The sequence below is a fragment of the Macaca nemestrina genome, chromosome 2 (genome assembly GCF_043159975.1).
Source record: "Macaca nemestrina isolate mMacNem1 chromosome 2, mMacNem.hap1, whole genome shotgun sequence".
Lineage (NCBI taxonomy): Eukaryota > Metazoa > Chordata > Mammalia > Primates > Cercopithecidae > Macaca > Macaca nemestrina.
In genome coordinates, this window is record NC_092126.1 from 132,202,077 (window position 1) to 132,226,588 (window position 24,512).

Below are 24,512 nucleotides of genomic sequence, written 5' to 3' on the forward strand. Positions count from 1 at the left end.
TTTTTATTGTAATGTAATTATACATTACAATATCTGTAATGTATAATTTTTTTTCACTCTGTCGCCAGGCTGGAGTGCAGTGGCGCGATCTCCACTCACTGCAAGCTCCGCCTCCTGGGTTTACACCATTCTCCTGCCTCAGCCTCCCGAGTAGCTGGGACTACAGGCGCCCGCCACCGCGCCTGGCTAATTTTTTGTATTTTTTAGTAGAGACGGGGTTTCACAGTGTTAGCCAGGATGGTCTCGATCTCCTGACCTCGTGATCTACCCGTCTCGGCCTCCCAAAGTGCTGGGATTACAGGCGTGAGCCACCGCGCCCGGCCAATGTATAATTTTTTTAATGATTTTTATTGGTAACAAGTCACAGATTCTACTTATAGCTCTGTGGTTTGCTACAGGTAGACATATTTGGAGAAAATGCTCAATTGTAGTTAAAAGCTAGTGAAAATGAAGTGTTTTTTTCAGCCAAGTTCAAAGGACCCCCTGAATTTATGCATGGACCCAGGTCATAGACCCCTGAATTAGAATGCTATTGCAATATTCCAGGTAGATGTTTCATAACTTAGATTATGGTAGGCTTACTGGGATTTAGGGAGCAGTGAGTGAAATCCAATTCATTCTAATGTACAGTGGCTACTTTTTCAAAAATCAAATTCCCAAGGCATGGATTCTGTGTCCAAATTCTATTTAGTCCTGAAGAACCTTATGTAATGTAATTATATATTATATTATATATAGCATATATTATATGTAATATAATTATATATTATATTATATATAGCATATATTATATGTAATACAACATATATAATTATATAATTTATATATAAAATATAATTTTATATATATGTATATTTAGTAGTGGTCTTGTGACTTAATTGAAAGCTAGGTAGCATTTTGTTTTTCTACCACTATCCCCACGATGCCTGGAACAGTTGTTATACTGTTTTAAAGTAGAATTTAGACCCTGCTTCCAGTCCTAGCTATGTAACTTTTGAAAACTTGTTTGCCCTTCCTATAAAATGGGGGTAGTAAAATGCATTCTTCAAGACTACCAGTGCATAAATAACTAACAAAATTTAAGTATGATTTGGCCAAGAAGGTTCAGCAGCAGAGTGCTGTAATAGTGATGCAGTTGATTAGTGATGTCTGTTACCGCCATGAGCACCACATATTCCCCATCCTTAAGTTGGACAATTTAGTCTGTTTGGATAGAGGGATGTTAGGAAATGCTGTCTTGAGAGGACTTGCGGAGTAGGTCTGACTCCGACAGGACAAAGGCCCCCTTAAATGTGAAAAAGATAGTGTGAAAGTGAGCTGATAAAACCATTAGCTTGCCCAGAACTTTATTCATATGTTAATCTTGCCTTAAATCTTACATAAAAACATATTGTATCATTATTCTTGATACTAAGCAATCTTGGCTTTATGTTGAGAGAATGTATGTTTATTCCAATTCCCTTACCTCCAAATTTTTGTCCCTGGAGATTAAATGTAACTGGGGAAAGGGGAATTTTCTTTGCTGTCTACTGAGCCACTGGTAATTTTTGTTATAAAATGTCATTCTCTCTACCAACTTTCTACTTGTTACAATTTTAAGCGGGCAAAGGATCCATGCTCAGGAAGGAAAAAAAAAAAAAAAAAAAAAAGCCAGGATCTATTGGAAAGCTTGACATACCCTTAACAATAGCACTGCTACCAGATATTAGTACTGTAGTCTATAAATAATTCATTGATCACATGGCTTTGAACAGTTCCATCAAACTCCACTAGAAGAGGTGGCAAATTATTCTTCAACACAATCATTTCTTTTTATCTGTGAAAAATAGTATGCATTAATACCATGGCAAATAAGGATTGAAATTCCAGCCAGGCAATCTGTTAGAAGAATTTTGTTGATCAAAATCTCTGGCATACTTTGTGCAATTGCCTCTCTTGTGCCACCACTGCTTGGAGTCACTGTCCCTGTTAATTTTATTAATTTGTAGGTTTGGCAGTCAACCTCAGAAGTGGTTCTAAAATTCTACATCAGGCTCAGCGAAATGTTTTGGCAAAAACCTAACAAAAGCATAGTTGGAATCAGAGTGTATAGAGAGTCAGCTGTTAGCTGTATGAGATAAAAAGTTATTTTATCCTGTTTGGTTTGGTGTATAAGTATGTCTTTTCAGCTGATCACTATAGAAGTAAAAATTTAATTAGAGAATAGATAAATGGATGGATAGTTAGATAGATGTATGATAGATATTGCATAGAGAAGTGAAGCTTGAAAAGAGAAAATGTTCTATTTATCTTTGAATAACTAACATGAAAATGCAGCATACAAAATATCTCTAAATATATCTTAGTCTATTGGTCTCACTTTCCATGTAAATGTGATGAGTGAAGTTAGAGCAAAGTTCAGGAAGATGAGATGAACAAAAAGGATTTCCTCCTGAGTCTTATCCAAACAACTACACGGTTAGACACTAAATCAATGGTAGCACTTTGTATAGGCTGAAGGTTTTCAACTTAGCATGATGGGAATGAACTCAAAGAAGCTGAAAAGTAACTGGAACTAAGAATTCACCACTCTCTCTCCTAAGTGTGTGCCTGTACGCAATTCTACTACATTTTCAAGTCAGCTTCCTTTGAGCCAACAGCCAGCATCTATTACAAGAATGAAAACCATTCTCAGCAATCTGACTGCGGACATTCCAGAAAACATGGACGTCACTCTGAAGGGAAGCACAGTTACTATGAAGGACTTCAGAGAAACCCTGCAGAGGGACTTCAATCACATCAGTGTAGAACTCCATCTCCTCAGAAAGCAAAAGAATAAGCTCCAGGTTGGCAAATAGTGGGGAAATAGAAAGGAACTGGCTACCATTTGCACTATTTGTAGTCAGGTACAAAACATGATCAAGGGTGTTATACTGGACATTCGTTAAAAGATGACGTCTGTGTATACTCACTCCCCCATCAATGTTGTTATCCAGGAGAATGGGTCTCTTGTTGAAATCCAAAATGTCTTGGGTGAAAAATACATCTGCAGGGTCTGGATGAGGCCAAGTGTTTCTCGTTCAGTACCTCAAGCTCAGAGTTAATCCTTTTTTTTTGAGATGGAGTCTTGCTCTGTCGACCAGGCTGGAGTGCAGTGGTGCGATCTCAGCTCACTGCAAGCTCCACCTCCCGGCTTCACGCCATTCTCCTGCCTCAGTCTCCCAAGTAGCTGGGACTACAGGTGCCTACCACCACGCCAGGCCAATTTTTTGTATTTTTAGTAGAGACGGGGTTTCACCATGTTACCAGGATGGTCTCGATCTCCTGACCTCGTGATCCATCTGCCTCAGCCTTCCAAAGTGCTGGGATTACAGGCATGAGCCACCGCACCCGGCCAGGTGAGTTAATCATTGAAGGAAACATTTATCTTGTTTCAAATTCAACTGCTTTGATTGAACAAATCACAATAGTTAAAAAGGATATCAGAAAATTTGGGGATGATATCTATGTCACTGAAAACAGAACAGTTTTGCAGGCTGGTGAATAAGATCTAAGAGTCGTCCAGCTACAGAAACAAGATAGCAGATAATTCCTAAGACCTATTTGCAATATTTTAATGATGCAATAAAAGGCCTCTATTTATCTTGGGAGTTGGGGGCAGGGAAAGCCAGTATGAGTCCCTTGTCTTCCAGGATCCTAATTATGTTGGATGCAGTATCATATTGCACCTGGACCATTAGACTTAAATGAGAAGGATCCAGGCTATGATCTTGAGTCAGCTATTGTGTAACCTCAAATGAGTCACTCTACCTCTCTTGGCATCCATTGTGTATCCTGAAAATGAGGCAGTTGGATCAGAGAATCTACTGGGTGCATTTTAGCTCTGAGAATGGGGTAATATACAAAGAGGAGAAGAGCATGGATTTTCATCAAGCCCTCAACTTAAATAGCTTTGTCTAGGAAGTTCTTAGCTTCTTTAAGCCTCAGTTATTTTATCTGAAAAATTGAGTTAATTATAGTGTCTAACTTGCAAGGAGATAATTTGGGTAGATCACTTAAATATATCCTAAAAGTTAATATATATCCAATAAATAATAGCTGATATTCTTTGTGTTGCTATTGTTGTTTTGCAGTAATGGCTATAGTTTTAAATGTTTTAAGCCAAAAGATGTTTTGGGGAGAATTTAAGTAGGAGGCCAGTTGCATAGAAAGAAGGCTACGTATTGGTGAACTGAAGTCATGCCACATGGTTGTGTACATGACCTTGGGCCAACTCTATAAATCATGGAATATAGGTAGACCTTATTACTTATTCTTCTTTGTGGTAGTACTTTTTACGTTTTTAGTAATGGAAGGCAGAGTGATGTTGGAAAAAGAGCAGGAATTAAACATTTTTTAAAAATCTTATCTTTAGTGACAGAAAGATTTATAAATCACCTAAAAGGTTTTCATTTGTTAAACTTCTTAAAAATGAAAATTACTAATCAGGAACATGTCTACTCTACATCTTCACTTCTCAAATCTATATTCATCCATTTCTGAACTCTTGAAAAATTTTGGGGTAGCAGAATGAGACGGCAGAAGTATCCAAAAATTCCATTGGAATGAGAACATACTATGTGTGGGCTTCAGAGACCTGTGCTAAAGGAAACGTACCCCCAGGCAATCTCATTATTATTTCTGATTTGAGACAACAACCTGAATGTCGTGGATGAGGAAACCAACCTCAGAAAGAGGGGGCAGGCCAAAATTTTCTAAAAATAGGTTATAAATATGAAATGGGTTTCGTGAGGCCATGAGTTATGGAATACTAAAGTTCGTACCTGGAATTAAAGGTCTGACAGTTTTTCTGTGGGGTACTTGTGTGTTCAAGAGGTGCTTTATATAGAAAATGAACGAGATGAGACAGGGAATGCAGGATTTTATCAAGATGTGTTGCTTTGCAGAAAAGTGGTTTAGTTGTTTGGGCCTATGAGAAATTGTTGTCAGTATACAGGGTAAGGTTTACTTCAACCACTGTGACAGATCAATCAATCTGGTTTTTATGTAGCCTTAAACAACATATGTGCCTGAATATGAGGTAAGGTGTTTTCTCCAAAGCTCACCATTCAGAAAATAGGGAATCATCTTACATACAAGTCTTTACAAAGTTTTTCAATTACATTATTGTGAAAAACCAAATGTAATTTAGGGAAGACCTCACCTGAAGGATACTCAGTCAATTCTAGTTTAAGATACTTCTAGAGAGAGGCTCCTAAACATAATTGATTTCTTACATTTATTTTTTGCTTTTCTTTATACACAGATTGAGTATTTATTTCTGAAGAGATGACCCTCACAATTACAAAAGTTCAGTGTTATAAACAGGTCTTTTAAAAATCTCTTTGAAATAAAACAAAGTAGGCAGTGGCATTGGAGAAATCATAAATGTAATCATTGCAGATTTGGGTAGCGGGGGGAATGTCCTAATGTTACATAATAAATACTGTAGCTTGTAGGATAAAATATCCAAAACAAGCAAAATACCTGGATTCCCAAAGGACTGCATGTTAAACTAAAGACACAATGCTCTGGAGATGGTATGTTCTAGAAAAGTGTTAGGTGACCCAAAGTCGTTCTAATGATGACAAAGACACAGAGAATAACTCGGTGGAATGGTCTGGATAAAAGCCTGATTAGAGTGCTTTCCAGATAGACGGGAAGTAAAGAAGTGAAAAAATAGAATACGAGGAATTCTTCAGTTTTGCTATAAAGGAGGAGGGGAGTGAAATATAGGGTTGTAGCTTGAAGACTGTAGCTTTGAGGGAAAATATTTCAGAGAAGGAAATAATTTTAGAATGATTATAAACTGATTTTTATGATCCTGTAAAGAGTGAAAAAACAATGACACAAAAAAGAAAAGTGGAAGATTACAGAAGGAAAGTCCTAGGGAGGGTGAGAGGGAACACCCTCCACAGCATAGGTGGAGGGGCAGATATGAGAAGGGGCCATTTATTCCATGTGCCAGGTGGGAAGGAAAATCAATGGGCACAGATGCGGGTGGGTGGTTGATTTGGTGGTGAAAATCGGAGGGAATTGTTTTCTGACGGCTCCACTATTTTTGATCAAATAAGAAGCAAGTCATCTTCTGAGAGTGGGAAAACAGATCTTGACCTTCTAACACCAAAAGCACCATCGTTTACTCCTCTGCAGTCATCCACCCACTCCATTCTCTGAATGTGTGGATTTTTAAATGCTTGCGATTGGGTATTTCCCACTTTCCTTCCTTTGCCAATAGTTGCATCCCACTGGTTCTGTGTCTAGGTCTCCCTGATTTCTTCTGGGTTGTCCATTTGTTTAAACAAGCTCATCATTTCAGCAACGTGGCATGCCTCACAACCACACCATTTCTTCACACCCGAATCAGCTTTCCTTCAATTCTCACAGCCCATTGATTTAGCTCCTTTTTCCACTCGCTGGTGTGGGTTTTTCTTCTTCTGCTTTTGTCAGACGGTATTTGTCACTAACCAATGTGTGCCTTCCTGTCCAAATCCCGAGTCCTGCAGGGAAAAAAAAAAAAGGTGATTCCAAGTGAGACTATTTAGTTAGAAAAATAATTTGTTCAGCTCTTTGAATATGTCTGCCACCACTGGAGGACACTAATAATTGTTTCAGTTAATGTTTCCAGGGATCCTAAACTGCTTGAATCCTGAAATTATACTCTAAGCAGTAGAATGTGTGGCCAGTGACAGATCAGCAGTCATCTTCCATTGAACATTCATCCCATGAATTCTCTGCACACACGAAACATAGATTCACCATCATGATGGGAAACCTTAAAGATCCCCAGGGCTCCTTATATAACAGGACAGCCCAGGCTCTGGACTCAACTGTCTAGCTTTGAATCTTGGCTCCACTTTTATCTGCCCATTGTGCAAGTATTTCACCATTCTGTGCCTCAGTTTTATTATCTCTAAAATGAGGAGAGTAATATTCTCTAGCTTCATAGAGTTGTTGTGATAATCAACTGCATTAATGTGCCTAATGTCTTCAACATACTTTCTGGAAAGAAGGGAAGTGTTTAGTCAGCTATAGCTGCTAATCTTAGGTCAAAAGCCCTTAGAAGTTTTTACAGAGATAAAATACTTAACTTTATTCAAGTTAAACTTATGCAGCCATAAAAACCATTTATTACCTAGTACATATTAATTCTTAATATAGTTGTTCCACAGTATCCACTTGATATGGTTTGGCTCTGTGTCCCCACCCAAATCTCATCTTGAATTGTAATCCCCATAATCTCCACATGTCGAGGGAGAGGCGTGGTAGGAGGTGATTGGATAATGAGGGTGGTATCCCCCATGCTGTTCTCGTGATAGTGAGTTCTCAGGAAGTCTGATTTGTAAGTGTTTGATGGTTCCTCCTTCACACTCCACTCTCTCTAACCTACCACCATGTAAGATGTGCCTGCTTCCCCTTCTGCCATGATTGGAAGTTTCCTGAGGCCTCCCCAACCATGTGGAACTGTGAGTCAATTAAATCTCCTTTCTTTACAAATCACCCAGTCTCGGGCAGTTCTTTACAGCAATGTGAAAATGGACTAATACACCACTGCTGGTATAGTTTCCTAGGGCTACTATTAAAAAAAAAAAAAACCACAAACTGTCAAAACAATGAAAATCTAGCCTCTTATAGTTCTGGAAGCTGGAAGTTTAAAATCAAGGTGTTGGCCAGGTGCAGCGGCTCACACCTGTCATCCCAGCACTTTGGGAAGCCAAGGCATGCAGATCACTTGAGCTGAGGAGTTCAAGACTAGCCTGGGGTACATGGAGAAATCCTATCTCTACAAAAAATACAAAGATTAGCCAGATGTGGTGGCATCTGCCTGTGGTCCCAGCTACTCAGGGGAGGCAGGAAGATCATCTGAGCCCAGGAGGACGAGGCTGCAATGAGTTGTAATCATGCCACTACACTCCAGCCTGGGCAATAGAGCAAGACCCCATCATTAAAAAAAAAAATAGCTAATGGCAGGGCTATCTCTCTCTGAAGGCTCTAGAAGTGGAGGATCCTTCTTGCCTCTTCCTATCCTGTTGTAGTTGCCAGCAATCTTTGGTGTTCCTTTGATTTGCAGCTGCAAATTTGCATCACTCCAATCTCTGCCTCCATCTTCAAATGGCCTTCTTCCCCGTGTCTCCTTTGGTCTTCAATTCTTTCTCACCTTATAGAGATACCAGTTGTTGGATTTAGGACCTGCCCTAATCCTGTATGATCTCATTTCAGCCTGCTTACATCTACAAAGACCGTATTTCCAAATAAGGTTGATATGGTTTGGATCTGTGTCCCCACCCAAATCTCATGTTTACTTGTGATCCCAGTGTTGGAGGTGGGCATGGTAGGAGGTGATTGGGTCATGGGGGCAGAGTTCTCATGAATGATTTAGCATCAGCCTCCCTTAGTACTGTAATATGAGTGAGTTAGCACAAGATCTGGTTGTTTAAAAGTGTGTAGTACTTACCGCCTCTCTCTTCCTCCTGCTCTGGCCACATGAAGTGCTGCCTCCTCCTTCACTTTCTGCCATGATTGTATGTTTCCTGCAGACTCTCCAGAAGCTGAGCAAATGCTGCCATGCTTCCTGTACAGCCTGCAGAACTGTGGGCCAAGCAAACCTTTTTTCTTTATTAATTACCTGGTCTCAGGTATTTATAGCAATTTGACAATGGACTAATACAGTCATATTCACAGGTACCAAGGATTAGGATTGTTATATATCTTTTTTGGGGACACAATTCAACCCACAACAATACATATGAAACAAACACTGGGCCAGGTGTGGTGGCTCACTCCTGTAATCCCAGAACTTTGGGAAGCTGAGGCAGGCGGATCACTTAAGGTCAGGAGTTTGAGACCAGCCTGGCCAACATGGTGAAACCCCATCTCTACTAAAAGCAGAAAAATTAGCCAGGCATGGTGGCAGGTGCCTACAGCTCCAGCTACTCAGGAGGCTGAGACAGGAGAATCACTTGAACCTGGGAGGCAGAGGTTGTAGTTAGCTGGGATCACACCACTGCACTCCAGCCTGGGCAGCAGAGCAAGACTTCATCTCAAGAAAAAAAACACACACACACACAAATAAAAAAAGAAAAGAAAAGAAAACAAACACCTCCAATCATACTTTATTTGTCCCAAATCACTTCCTCCCCATTAACTATAATCTACTGTAGTATTATTTGTCTGACCTGGTGACTAATGCCTTTTGTGAACTATCTGAATAGGTCTGGGATGGGATAAGCATAAAAATGGAAAGAAAGTTTTTAGAAACTTCCATTGCAATTTCAAATTGCCATAATATCCAAGCATGTATTCCATTGACTCACCTTGTTTAAAAGGAAAAGACTAGTTCGGATGTTGTCTAACTCATCCGATGAGTCACATGTGGCATGGGTTGCATACGGGTCATACCATAGATTGGAAAGTTTTAAAACTTTAGTCACCATGCATCATCTGAGATGCAGTAATGTGGATGACCAGCTGTGAATGGTCAAAAATGGAGAAACAGTTTGCCACCTCCCATTTTATCGATAGTTATCTACATAAACCCCATTCACTGCTCCAATCTTTGGGTCCTGAGCAAAGAAGTGTTATTACTACTGTTAAATAATTGTTCTAGCTAACATAAAAATTCTCCCATTGCCTTTTGAAGAACACAGTCTAGATATTCAGTAAAACATTTCAGGGAACAGGATTTGTTCATTGTTTGCAAACAACTTTGCAATTCTGTGGTCATTGACTGCTTTGTTTCAAGAGACAAGCCATATCAATTAGTATTTTAAATGCCTTTGGTTACATAAAAGAAGTTGTTCTTCTGAAAGAGAAAAATGGAATTCATTATGTTTCTTTGTTATTTCTGCCTACTGAATACATTTGCTATTGATGACACTGTGTACTTTCCTGAGCTTCCCACTTAAACCTCCAAATTTTTGTGCATCCCAGAAAAGGTATTAACTATTCATAAAAACTGTTGCTCTGGAAAATTTCTTTTTACAAAGGAAAAAAAAAACACTGTTTAACTCATAGTCAGTTATTAGTCTAAGAAGCAAAAGCAATATCAAATTCTAATGCAAGCTTGCTTTTTTTGGATAGGTTGTATGTTGGACTCAAGTTTGTATAACAATTGTTTCGGTTTCTTTTGTCATTTTGTTTTGGTTTTCGTTTTTAATTTTGTTTGGCTTTTTAACAAAAGTAATGTTTTTTGAGTATACATGAACCCAGAAAAGGGATCAGTAGACACAGGGGCCTATTTGAGGGTGGAGGGTGAAAGTGGAGTAAGGATTGGAAAACTACCTTTGCCATCCAGGTACTGATGACACCAAACCCCAGTGACATGCAATTTACCCATGTAACAAATCTGCATATGTAACCCCTTGAACCTAAAAGTTGGAAAGGAAAAAAAAATCATGTTTTGACTAAACATTAGCTAAAAACAAATATACGTATCAAACTCTACAAAAGGATATATCGTAAAAGGCATTACTCTTCACACCCTAGTACCCTAACTCACCTTCTCTGCTATCAGTTTGGTAAGTGTCCTTTCAGAAAGACACTCAGCATATACATGTGTATGTGTGCATAAGTATGTATACATATCCATAAAACCTGAACAATCTAAACATCCTGTGCCTGCCATTCCCGACCTAGCTAAGAGTTCACCTTGGAACTAGTTTCATACCATGTGGTGGCAATCTTCCAAGATGGCCCCCAGCCATCTGGCTGACTTCTTCCTGGTATTCATGCACCTATGCAGTCCCCTCGCACATTAATAGGGCTGCTCAGCACACCAATAGAATACAGTAGGAGTGACAGTGTGATTGCCAAGGTGAAGTCACAAAAGGCACTGTGGCTTCCTCCTTCCTCTTCCTCAGATGACTCACAAGATCAACTGCCATGTTTTAAGGACACTTAAGTAGCTCTATGGAAAGGCAAGGAACTGGGGCCTCCTATCAATGACTATGTGAGGGAGTCATTTTGGAAATTCATCTTCCAGCTCCAATAAGGTTTTCAGACTACTGCAGCCCCAACCAACATCTTATCTACAGCATTAGGAGAGACCTCAATCAAGATCCAGTCAGCTAATGTGCTCCCAATTCCTGACCAGCAAAAGAGATAGTAAATGTTAGTTGCTGTAAGCTACTAAGTTTGGGGGTGTAATTTTAGATAACCAATATATGTATACCATCATATGTTATCTGTATTATTTATTGCCAAGGCTAAGATGCTGTAGCAAAGAACAATCTGAAAATTTACTGATTTAAATAAGATTGTTTCTTTCCCATAAAATAGTTTAGAGATGTGAGGTTCAGGATGGCAGGGAAGCTCTGCTCCATACAGTCTTTCAGGGACCCAGTTTTCTCCCATCTTGTTGTTCACTATCCCTAAGGTATTGTCATCATCTGTAAGATCAAAGCTGGGTTGCTATCCTGTCTGTATTCCAGCTCACAGAAAGGAAAAAACAAGGAAATTCAAGGCAAGAAATTTTCTTATGAAGAAAGTAAAATGAAAAATGCATCCATTTCATTTAGGGAAACATTAATCATATCACCACCTGATATGGTTTGGCTGTGTCCCCACCCAAATCTCACCTGGAATTGTAATAATCCCCATATGTCAAGGGCAGGGCAAGGTATTAGATAATGGGATCATAAGGGCAGTTTCTCCCATACTGTTCTTGTGGTATTGAATGATTCTCATGAAATCTGATGGTTTTATAAAGGGGAGTTCTCCTGTACATGCTCTCTTGCCTGCTGCCATGTAAGAGGTGACTTTGTTCTTCATTCATTTTCCACTACGATTTGCCTCCCCAGCCATGTGGAACTGTGAACCCATTAAACCTCTTTCCTTTATAAATTACCCAGTCTCAGGTATGTCTTTATTAGCAGCATGAGAATGGACTCATACAACATCCTAGCTGCATAGATAGCTGGGAAATAATTTTTCTAACTGGCCAGCCATAAAAAGGGGAAAATAAATTTTATGAGGACCACCATTTTTCCCCATAACTTTGTAAGTATTTTGTTTCAATGTATGTATTTTATTTAGCCAATCACTAAATGATGGCTACCAGATATAGGGCTCCTTAAGCCATGGTAACAAATTACTCTGAGAAGGAATAAGGAGAAGAAAAGTCAACCTCCACACCAGCAGCTGTGGGAAATCTACACAAAATGCTCATCATGTACCATTCAGATGCTCATGGTTTTGGAGGTGAGAGAGAAAATGTCCCACATCTGGGCACAAAAATTGGATTCTATGACAAGTATGTAACGTGTAAGTTCAAAGTGACATGTGCCACAATTTCTCCATGAATATTCTTTGCACTCAAAATCTGTTGGGTGTAAACTCTAGAGCCTATCTGAGTTTGGTTCTCTAAGTGTGGCCCTTGGACCATCAACATCAGCATCACCTGGGAACTTGGAACTACAAATTCTTAGGGCCCATCCCAGACCTACCTGATTAGAGACGCTGGGGTTGGGGCCCAGCCTTGTGCTTCTTAACAAACTCTCCAGGGAATTTATTGCTTGCCAAAGTCTGAGAACCACCACTCTGAAGACTGAAAGCAGCATATGCCACTTACTAGCTGTGTAACTTTCAACAAGTAACCTAAATTCTTTGCCTTAATTTCTTCATCTGGGAAACAGGGAAAGTCATACTATTTGTTAGATGAGCAAGTGCTAAAATGTGTTAAGTGCCCTTAAAAGTGCTTGGCATATGGTGAGCACTCACAAAAAAAAAAAAAAAAAAAAAAAAAAAAATTCCCAGATAAGTGTTGCTATTGTTATCTTTATCTTCCTAACATGATTTCACCAGTTTGTGGTCTAATATGAGGTTATGTCTTTGATATGCAAATGAGTAATTGTGACACACCGTGGTTCCTACTGAGAGAATGCCTTCCTTCCCCTCCCCTGAGGTTGTTCCTCCTACTAATCACACTAAAGCCCCAAGAACGCTTCCTAAGTTCTGTCGGTCAATGACACCAGCAGCCGCCAGACTGATGAGTGCTTTACATATCAAAATGTATGACAAGCCCACAAGAATATTAACCAGAAACACAAGTCCAGCCCAAATGACCAAACATTCCAAGTACTTTTTTATTTTGAGTTTTTGTTTGTATCCAGCAGCATGTTAGGTGCTGGGGGATCAGGTATGTAACAAGAATTCCCAGCATCAGCCAGGGTCAGCCCAAGAGACTGGGACACTGGGCAAGTTAGGGGGCAGAAGTGCTTTGACCCTCTGTTAGAAGGCACCAGGCCTGGCTGGCAAATCTTCAAGCACCCAGCACCAGAGCGTGTGTGTGTGTGTGTGTGTGTGTGTGTGTGTGTGTGTGTGTGTGTGTATCCCACTCTCACATCACCTTCATTTCATTTGCTCCCATTTCACCCACACACAGTGATATATCTCAGCTATTTGTTTCCTGACCCTGAGGCCTTTTACAGTAAAGGCTTTTCACCTGTTTAACTCAGATGCTCTCTAAATGGAGCAACAATCAGCCCTTGCTGGCTTGAGCTGTTCCCACCAGGGCCTCCTCCCCGAGGGGCTGACCTCAGGTGCAATGTATATATAGAAAGCAAACTGCTATCCTTCCTTTTACCCAAGGCCCTTCCTACAGGGAAGTATTTTTTCTCCTTGCTGTGACAGTGAATTGGAGATTTGTGGGCACTCCTGTGCTGCATGGTAAGGATGCCTGTTGCCTAAATAATTACCTGGAATTCAGCAATGAGTTCCCTTTATACCCAGCCTCCGTTAGGGCTATGGCTACTGCTTTAAGACTCTGAGATTTTTTTTTTTGCACAAAGATTGGTTGCACTGCCAGGTTTTTTTTAAGTCTCTATTTTTCATAGTGCTCTGTAGCCATGCAAGCAGGAAGAGAGAAAATGTACCTTGAGCATATGATATTCACTTAATAAGTGAGAAAAATGGAGCAGAACCCCACTGGAGCACAGCTAGGATTCTGAGAGGAGTCAGACATGTCTCCTGGAAGAATTCCTCTCCTGAAATAACTGTTCAGGCAAAAGCCAGCTCTGGCCACAGCACTGGCTGTAACAAAGCATCTCATCATCATGTTACAAAATTGGGAGACTATGTTGTTTCTCTCTCCGATATCTATTTAATCCCACCCAATATCAGGTTTCTGATTTCTCTTTGTGGAATTCATCCCTCAGCCCTTCTTAGCCATGTATTTTAACCTCACATCTTTATTTCCAGAGTTTCTGATTGACTTAAGCCATTCCTCCCCAGGCCTTGGGTCACAGAAGAGCACCTGACCAATCAGAATCAATAAGATACTGAAAACAACCTAGCAGAAAAGCTGTGTTCCCGGGAAAAGAGGGACCCTTGCTTTCTCAACCCCTAAAACCAGGTTTTTGATGAGACGAGAAAACCAAGTGCCTTCCTGTAGGTCTCCTGACTGGTTAAAATACTTCTGGTCTGGTTCTTTCTCCCATTCTTGGCTGCCCATGAGACTGAGTGATTAGATCAGCAGGTGATAGAGGTGGGCAAACCTGGGTTTGACCCCTAACTCTACTATACTCTAGCTGTAAGACACAGGGCATGTCATTTCAAGCTTGTGTGCCTCAGTTTCCTCATTTGTAAAATGGTGAAACAGCACTACTAACTTTAGGTGGCTGATGTAAGAATTCACACCATTCCAGTGAAAATGTGTATGGAAAGAATGAAGTGCTTAGTAAATGCTCAATACATTGTATAGTAAGAATATTGTCAAATCCATCACATCATTACCCCTGCACTACTGCCTGTAAAATGCAATCTACACCAAGCAGGTTGCATTGAGCACGTTATTTAGGAGAAGCAGTACCTCAGTTATGCACTGAATCCAGCCTGCTTATTTCCAAGGACCCTCTGAATTACCTTGGCCTCACACCTGAACTAGAGCATCTTATTATAAGGTCAGCATTATAAGGTAATCTCACACTTCAGCTTCCTATGAGAAGCTGTGTTTCTCAGCCACATCCTCCCTGTTAAGGCCTTCTTTCTTCTTAAGGGAGTGATACTGCTGTTGCTAAGTTGTTTTAATCACCATCAGAACAATGAAAATGTTTAGTCATTCTTACTAAAGAACAGCTCTTCTAGAATCAGTGGGTGTCTCATTCATTTCCAACCATGCTTAATTTTTCGCTGTTCCCACTTAGCCATTTAATAAAAAAAATGTGACTTCCTACCTTCTCTCAGGCATCCGGGTGGGTGGTATGCTACTTTAGAAGGAGAACCACCATACAAAGTCCAGCAATATTTTTGCAGTCTGATTTATCTGGCCTTGCTCTAGATAATGTAACTGGTCTTTCAGCAAGGGCATGACTTGAGTGACACACCAGTGCCACTTTTGTGATAGATGTTCAATGGAGTAGATTGTGGCAGGCCAGGTCTCACTAAAGCAGGCCTCCATAACAACGGTTTCAGAACTGACTGAGCGGTTAAGTTCAATATTGAAAACCAGGGCCCTTATACAAAGGCTGGAATGTAACAAAAGCCCACCAAGAGTTTTGTCTAGGCCTTTCCTGGGCCTTAAAGCATGACAAAATAACAAAGGAATTCTTAACAGAAACCATTTAGGATTAAACAAGTTTTATTGTGGGTCTGAAGAAACTCCCCAGGCCTCCACAAACAAGTTTACTGGGGGTCTAAAGGAACTCCCCAAACCTCTGTGATTTAGTGGGAGACAAGATAAGGATAATCACCCCAGCACCTGGACCCATTTAGAGTAAGTCAATTTACTGAGGCTCCAGAGGAAGGTCTTCAGGACTCAGACCTTAGTTATAGATTAAAAGAAGTTAACCACTTACGTCTTTAGCTAAATGCACACTTACATGTAGACGTATAGCTTAGAAGGTATATAAGCTCTGGAAAATTTTAATCTTGAGTTGGTCTGGCGATACTTTCCAGGCCTTCTCCCTGTAACCGGTTACAGAAATAAAAACTTTCTTCCTCCCCAGTTCATCTGCATCTCGTTACTGGGCCACAGGAAATAGCAACCCAACCATCAGTTTGGTCCAGGAACAGAATTTTATAGCCAAATGATATAAAATGGCTCTTGGGTTCAAACCCCAGCTTTGCCACTTAATACCTATGTGATTTGTGCAAGATATTTAGCCCTTAAGCTCTTTCCAAACCCATGAGGGAGGTGAAAGAGCCATAAAGGATAAATGTGCAACCTGTCTGAAACTTAATACTTACGCTTGGGAGCAGCACATCTGGTAACCTGGGCACTGGGAGAGGGTGATGATTATGATCAGCACTCATCAGCCAGCCACTCATCACCCACCCACTAATCAGTCACCCATCTACCCACTGCACCTGTATAAAAGCCCTTATATATTTTTTCCTGTCCTTTACTGCTTCAGTTTATCCATATGTAAAATGGAGTCATAGAATCAACACATAGAATTATTATAATTATTAAATGAGTTAATGTTTATGAAACCCTTAAATATGAATGATAATGAATAGTATTTGCCGTTTACTAAGAACATACTTTTTGCCAGACTTTACACTAAGCACTTTATGTATAACAGCTAAATTTATTCCAACCATAAATCAGTGAAGTACAGTAGTATGATAATAATATTGCTAATATTAATGATGGCAATAATATACACAACAGGCAGTATACTAAGCATTCTGTCAAATATCACAACATCTTTATTAGGGAGGTTCTATTATAATCCCATTTTGCAGATGGATAAACTGAGGCACAACAACTTAAGTCTCCTGTGAAAGCAAGTAAGTGACAGAGCTGGGATTCATATTCAGTCCTCCCTGATACCATGTCCCAACCTCTCAATTGCCCACCAACTCAAAATCACATAAAACAAAGATGTCAGTGTTCAAATTTTCTAGAAGCATAGGATAGATAAAAAACATTGATATCATTTCTTCCTCTCAGAAATATGATTCCAAATGGGAGCTATATGAATGGAGAGTTTTAAAAGCTCACAATTGGCTGGATGGCCAGCCTTATGTGCTCTATGAAAATGAGGGATTATATCCAAAGCGAAAAATGGCTGGAATAGTAATAGGTTTTAAAAACTATAGAGTCAGCATCTTGCAGAAGATACTCAACTGGGTAAATTTTTTTTAAATGGAGACTTTTATAACATCCAATTATATGACAAGTGAGTTACATTTAAAGGCATTGAAAAAATCATTCCAAATAGGAACTGAAGAGTGTTATCAACTTAATTGGTCCTCATATTAAGCTCTTTCCAAACCCATGAGGGAGGTGAAGGAGCTATAAAGGATAAGCATGCATCCCGCCTGAAACTTGGTACTTCCAACTGGGAGCAGCATGTTTGGTAAGCAGGTCGCTGGAGGAGGGTGATGATCATGGCCGCCATTCATCAGCCACACACCCATCCACTGCACCTGTGTAAAGCCCTCATCTTTTTTTCTGGTTCTTAGTAAAGTGGTTTGGTGGGACCCTTATTAATCCCATTTTATAAATGAGGAAACTAAACCGAGGAGATAGTAAGCAATTTGTCCAAGGTTCCTATTTCTTAGGCAGGGGGTTCATACTGAGGCCTGTGTCCTGGAGAGCCAATGTGCTTTTCGTTGTGTCATTTGACACTCAAAAACACAAATGAAAAAATACCGCTCAGTTATAAAGAAATAACTTTGATTTTCTTTGTACAATGTCACATATAGGTAGAGATGTAACTTTTTTTAGAGGTGGGAACAAATTGAAGTCTTGCTATTATGGAAATACTTATAAAAACGTAGATTATGGCAAATCCTTCGTAGGTACTAAGTCGAAGTGTTTGCATATTTATCTTTATATGGTAGTGTTTTATGCCAGCGTGGTACAGAGTACATGCTCCATAGATGTTCACTCAATTTGCTTGAATTTTGTTCTTCTAGTTTCCAAATCACTTAGATGGGGCCAAATGCATTTTAAGTTCATTGAACCCTGGTGGAGTGTTTGGTAGTTTTTGGTACCTACTTTCATCCTCCAAAAAAGCAATGGTAACCATGTAGGTGCTCAAATAATGCAATAAACACAGCCCCCAAAGAGAATTTGTTATAGTGACCTTCAAATTCAGCATCAGCATTTTGGGGGACTGTTAAGAACAGAGTTGGACATTGACAAGGATCTAGAACAAAATGGTAGCTGAATGCCTAGAAATGTTGACCGAGCAGAATTGAGGAAATAAAGATTACGGATTCATATTCTTAAAGCAAGACCCCATTGAGTTCTAATCCATATACAGAAAGAAAAAATAATGAAAGCCCCCCAAAATAGCTCAACTCTACAGTCTTCTTGGAATCTTGAGATTATTATAATTGTTGTATTCACCTTTACATGGAATTAGCTTAGAAGCTTGACCAAGTGGCTAGGAGCTTTTTAAAGAGAACTGTCTTTCTTTAAGATTGGGGATGTTATTTTATTTTTATTTTCCAAAGCTGATTTTTATTTTTCTTTGGTCACAGGGTTCTAGTAATGTAAAGGAGTTTGGGGAGAAAGTATCTCAGAAAACAGGGATAGGCTATAGATTTTTCTAGTAGGGAAATGGCACTCTGGTAGGGAAAATAATGGTTACCCAAAGATGTTCACGTTCTAACCCCTGAAACCTGTAAATGTGTTATCTTTAGATGGCAAAGGGGATTTTGCAAGTGTGATTCTGTTAAGCACATCCTGGATTATTTGGGTGAGCCCAGTGTTATCACAAGGATCCTTGTAAGAGAGAGGTAGTCATGTTCTAGAGCAGCAGTCCTAAACCTTTTTGGCACCAGGGACCAGTTTCATGGAAGGCAATTTTTCCATGGGCCTGGGGAGGGGGATGGTTTGGGGATGATCCAAGCACATGACATGTATTGTGCACTTTATTTCTATGATTATTAAACTGTAATATATAACAAAATAATTATACAATTCACCATAATGTAGAATCAGTGGGAGCCCTGAGTTTGTTTTCCTGCAACTAGACGGTCCCATCTATGGGTGATGGGAGACAGTGACAGATCATCAGGCATTAGATTCTCATAAGGAGCACACAACCTAGATCTGTTACATGAGCAGTTCACAATAGGGTTCATGCTCCTATGAGAATCTAATGCCGCCACTGATGTGACAGGAGGCAGAGCTCAGGTGGTAATGCAAGCAATGGGGAGTGACTGTAAATACAAATGACGCTTCATTCCCTCACCCACTCCTCACCTCCTGCTGTGTAGCCTGGTTCCTAACAAACCATGAACCAGTACCAGTCCATGGCCTGGGGGTTGGGGACTCCTGTTCTAGAGAGTCGGAGAAGGAGATGTGATGGAAACAGAGGTGAGTGATGAAATTGCTCCTCTGAAAAAATGGAAGAGATCTACAAGCCAAGAAATGCAGGCAACGAGATGCCTCAGCTTTCTAGAAACTGAGAATGGGGTGTAACAGATGTTCCCCTAGAGTCTAGAGAAGGGATGTAGTGACACTTCTCACCTCTGGAAATGTAAGATAATAAATTTGTATTGTTTAAGCCATCTAGTGTGTGGTCATTTGTCATAGTAGCAATAGGAAACTAACACAAGGACTAAGTTCCTCAGCAGCAGCTTCTGCCAAAGAAAGAAACATTTCTTATATGAGTCCAAGAAAATATTCTACCTGCTTAGAAGTCTGAGTATTACCTTTGGCTACTTTTGATTTACTTTAAGGTCTTTCAGCCTCAGCACTATTAACATTTTGGGTCAGATAATTCTTTATCGTAGGGCTGTTCTGTGCATTGTAGATATTCAGCAGCACCTCTGATCTCTGCCCAGTAGATGCCAGGAGCCCCTCCCCCACCCCCAATCTCCAGACATTGCAAAATGTCTCCTGTTTGAAGGAAGGGCAGCAAAATTGCTCCCAGGCTGAGAACCATTGCTCCAGTATGATCATATCCTCCTTGGTTATAAAATTTCTGATGACAGTGAGCAGGCCATCTTTCTCCCATGATCCTAATTCATAAATTAGTCAAATCCTGAGACACACAAAATATGTTTTAGTCAGTGTCATTTTGCTGCTCAATTATGAGGCAAAAAATCCTTGCCTCCAGACTAGATGGAATAATCTCATGGTGTTTACCAAGAGATCAGACAGGATTTATTTCTGGATGAAACTCAACTGATAACCCAAGGCAAGTTATTAATCTGCTCAGCCCAGCCAGCTAGCACCTCATGCCTGTTACTCTCAGTAGATACCAAATAAAACATTATATCAAATTGAGTGGGATAGCTTCTTGCCCCCCTTCCTTATTTGGATAATTTAACTGGGATTCCTATTCATAATTATTACTGGATCAAAAATCACAATATGTATTGGAATGAAATGCAGTGAAGCATGGGTAGAAGGGAAGGATGAGTTCTGTGCCTTCCCTGGTTCCAAGATACGGGTGTTATTGGGCATGGGAGCAAAAGCAGCCTCTATAAGCCAAGTTTTTCCTTCTCTGAGTTAAAGTGCCGGCCAAAGGATGCCTAAATTCAAAAGAATGAGAAAGAGAGAGAGATTCAAGCTCATTTTCCAAAAGAAACTCTTATTTTGGCATGAACACGTTTGGCAGAGAGAGACATCGCAGGCAGGAAGGCAGGCAGGACTGGGAAAAGGATAAGAGAATAAATGACCATGAGTTAAGTTTATCTAGGATGGAAGGCTAGGATGATGTTATGGACTGAATGTTTGTATGCCTCCAAATTCATATCTTGCTACCCTAACTCCCAGTGTGTTATTTGGAGGTGGGACTTTGAGAGGTAATTAAGTTTAAATGAGATCATGAGGGCAGGTCTTCCATGATGGGATTAGTGTTCTTGTAAAAGAAGGAACAGACCAGACAGAGCTTACTCACTCTCTGCCATTCAAAGACATAGTAATGAAGGTGGCCATCTGCAAACCAGGAAGAGGGCCCTCACCTAGACCCCAGCCATGCTGGCACCTTGACCTTGGACTTTCCAGCCTCCAGAACTGTGAAACAAAAATGTGTGCGGCCTAAAGCCACCCAGTCTATGATATGTTCTTATAGCAGCACAAACTAACAGATGAGCAACCAAACCACAGAAATGATATATCAAAAGGCAGGAAGATACTAACACATTTGAGCATCAGGGAGTGACCTCCCTCATCAGCACCACAAACACAAGACTTCTAGCTTACTAATCAATTTTTTGAGTTATATAAACATGAAAATAATGTGCTAGGTTGAAGACAGGAGCTAGATTCTTACTAGCTGTGTAACCGCAGACAGGTTTCTTTGTTTTATTTTTTGTTTGTTTCCATATTAAAATGGCAATCACACCTGCCTGAAATAATATAAGAGAATAAACCATACATATATGACATATGTGAAAGTACTAGGTATAAAGGGAAGTCAGTTCCCCTCCTATTCTCAAGTCCCCTCCCATCTAATCTCATCCTGGTCAGTTTAAAATAAGTCAAATCTGAACGTGTCAGGTTTAACTAGCCTGCGAGTGTGAATGAAGACATGTGAACATTTATGCCTCATCCAGATAAATCACCAGCCCTTACATACTCAAGTATGAAGACTAGTCCTTGTAGGGGTCTCCTTGTGGTAAACATCTGCAAACACTGGTTTTGTAAACCCACCTTCCAGCCCTCATTCTTCTAGTAAGAGCATCTTGGTTCTCCTTTGGGAAATCACCTCTTTTCTATGCTCAGTCTATGAGTTCCAGTGGGGGCCAGTGATACCCCATCTCGTACATACACACACACCTGACTCCAGGAGAGAATACTTCCTTGGGTCTGGCCAATGAATTTCTTAACCAATACCCACCCCAGATCGAAGTGAATCCATCTCAGAAATCTCAGCAATAGTTAGAACTACTGGGGAGGGAGAAGTTCACTTTCTGCTGGGATTTGTGGTTGCAATGTAGTATAATTCCAGAGCTCTCAGGGACCACCAGGATGAGAAGGCCTGTATGAAACTAAAAGTCACTGCAGAAGAAACCAGAGGTAAGAGATGGAGAGAGAATGAGTACAACGATTCCCCTGTATTCGGCTATTCCTGAAGCTAGTAGATCCCTTGACTTCTTAGGGATGTGAGTCATAAATCCCTTTATGTTTAAGCCAGAATAATGAGGTGTCTCTTACTCCCTAAAGAGAGACTCCTGCTAAGTATACCCTCCCTTAAGTCTTTCTGAAAATTGCCTTGAGGTGAAATTACCTGTGTGTATGAATTAGATTTCCCAGCCAGAGAGTCTGTAGCTGCTGTCAAATGCCATCTGAACCATCCCAGGACTAATATGTTGAGTAGGTTTACAGAAGTCCAAGCTGCCACCACCATTTGCATACACCTAGGAGTCTGACCACAACCATTGTCTTGGAGCTAACTGTAAAGTTGTTTCACTGTCAGCCAAACAAGATACAATGCCTCAGTCCTCCTGAAACTATTAGAACTAAGCCATCCCTTCATAATAGACAGGGATAATCCTTCCCCATTTCTTGTGTTACTGAGTGAGGAATTCAGGGAGAATCTAATTTTATCCAGCTACAAAATTTCCAGCTGTTACTTGCTGCTTGAAGTCCCCCAAACATGAAACATACAGGGCTAACTCACTCTCTCCCTTTACCCTAGCCATGTTCTCTTCCAAAAGGCTCAACCAGCACTTTTACTAAAATAGCACTGGACAAATTTTTTCTAATCAGAGAAGTAAAAGAGATAACAGTAGGCAGGAAGAGAAAGCAAGGGAGGTCAAAGTGTAAGTGTAGCGTCCGAATGATTTGCTGTCATGATTTGTGGCAACACAGCATTTAGAAAGGAATGTCACTAATGAGAGGTTTCATTTTATTTAGAAATTTTTTCCTGATGTGAAAAACTGTGACTTTCTTTTGCTAGTTAACTGCAAAATAAACTTTGGAAAACATATTCATAGGAATAATGAATCACTTGGATACACTGACCTAACCCATGGCATCGAGATCAGTGCAGATATTTAGGAATGAGCAATATATTTGGATATATGATTGACACACCAATCTTGCCTTTTTGTATGTCTACTTTTCTGTGAGAAGATCTCCTTCTCTATGAATTACATGAGGTAACTCATATTGTGCCATTTTGGCAATATGTCTTACTTGGGTATATCTTTTGTTACTCTCTCTACATTTCAATTAAAAAATATGCCATGAGTGTGTAACTATTATTTGAAAATTGTCTACAATGAAGAAGGAAATAATTTAAAGATAGGTAAGACCAAGATGCCTGTAATATTATAAAACGTATTTAGTCTTTGTCCCCATCTCCTGGCATACAACTCCTAAAATTTTTGAAGTCCTCAAACTGATGTGTTTTTTCGTATGCTAATGTGTTGACTGATGGGTTGCAGCCCCTAGGTAGCCTTAGGATGGGAGCTGGTCACCAAAAGACCAAGGCAAGATTAAGGGGAAGGAAACGGGTCCCAAAGGTTAAGGTGATCACCAACGGGCAATGGTTTCATCAATCATGCCTATGTAATGAAGCCTCCATGAAAGCCCAAAAGGACTAGGTTCAGAGAGCTTCTGGATGGCTTAACACATGGAGGCTGCTTGAGGGTGGTGAGCCCAGGGAGGACCTGAAAGCTCAGCACCTCTTCCCTCATATACACTCCTCATCTGTATCCTTTGTAATACCCTTTATAATAAACCAGTAAGTTTAACTGTTTCCCTGAATTCTGTGAGCTGCTCTAGGAAACTAATTAAACCCAAGGAAAAAACCTTGATTTATAGCCAGTTGGTCAGAAGCACAGGTTAAACAACTTGGAGCTTGTGATTGTCATCCGAAGAAGTGCGGGGCAGTCTTGGGGACTAAGTCCTCAACTTGTGATATTCTGACACTATCTACCTGGAGATAGTGTCAGAATTGAACTGAATTAGAGAACACCCAGCTAGTGTCTGCTGCAAAATTGCTTGCTTTTTTGCTTGGTGTGTAGGGAAAGAAAAAAAGCCCACACCTCTGGTCATAGAAGTCTCCTGTGTTGATTGTTGAGAGAATGGGAAAAGAACTTTGGTTTGGTTTTTATTCCAATATTCTCAATGCCTTAATACTTTTCTGCTTAAATAATTCCAGCAACATTATTACTCTGTCACTATTAAACTTGTAGGAGCTCAAAGAGCTTGAAATGCTACTTTTGAAATAAAAACATAAAGTGGATTAGATAATGAGCTGTATTCTTTCTTAACACCACCTAGTCTTGAAATTAATAACCTGTTAAGGAATCTGCCAAGGGTCTAGAAACTGTAGACTTCACTGGATCCTTTTTTTCTAAATCACTTGCTGTTTTTCCCAAGGCTTCCTCCAAAGGATTCAAAGCTGTCTCTGTTCCTTCCTCCAAGCTACATAAAAATGTAGGACTGAGACAGTCCTGCCCTATCAGCCTATGTCTCTTGAAATGTACGTGTCCCAAGTTCAAGAAAAAACAACCAATGGCAACCATAAACCAACTAGAATGTCCCTGTGCCCCATTTTCAAATCCCAAGAGAATGTGATGGCCAGTGTTGAGCCAGGGGTCCACCTCTGGTCCAATTAGCTCAGCCAAAACAGCGA

General features: G+C 40.1%; 1 pseudogene; it reads left to right on the top strand.

Annotated features, from left to right (window-relative positions):
* Positions 1 to 2,657: 2,657 nt before the first annotated feature.
* LOC105483951 (large ribosomal subunit protein uL6-like) lies at positions 2,658 to 3,526 on the top strand (annotated as a pseudogene).
* The last annotated feature ends 20,986 nt before the right edge of the window (positions 3,527 to 24,512 follow it).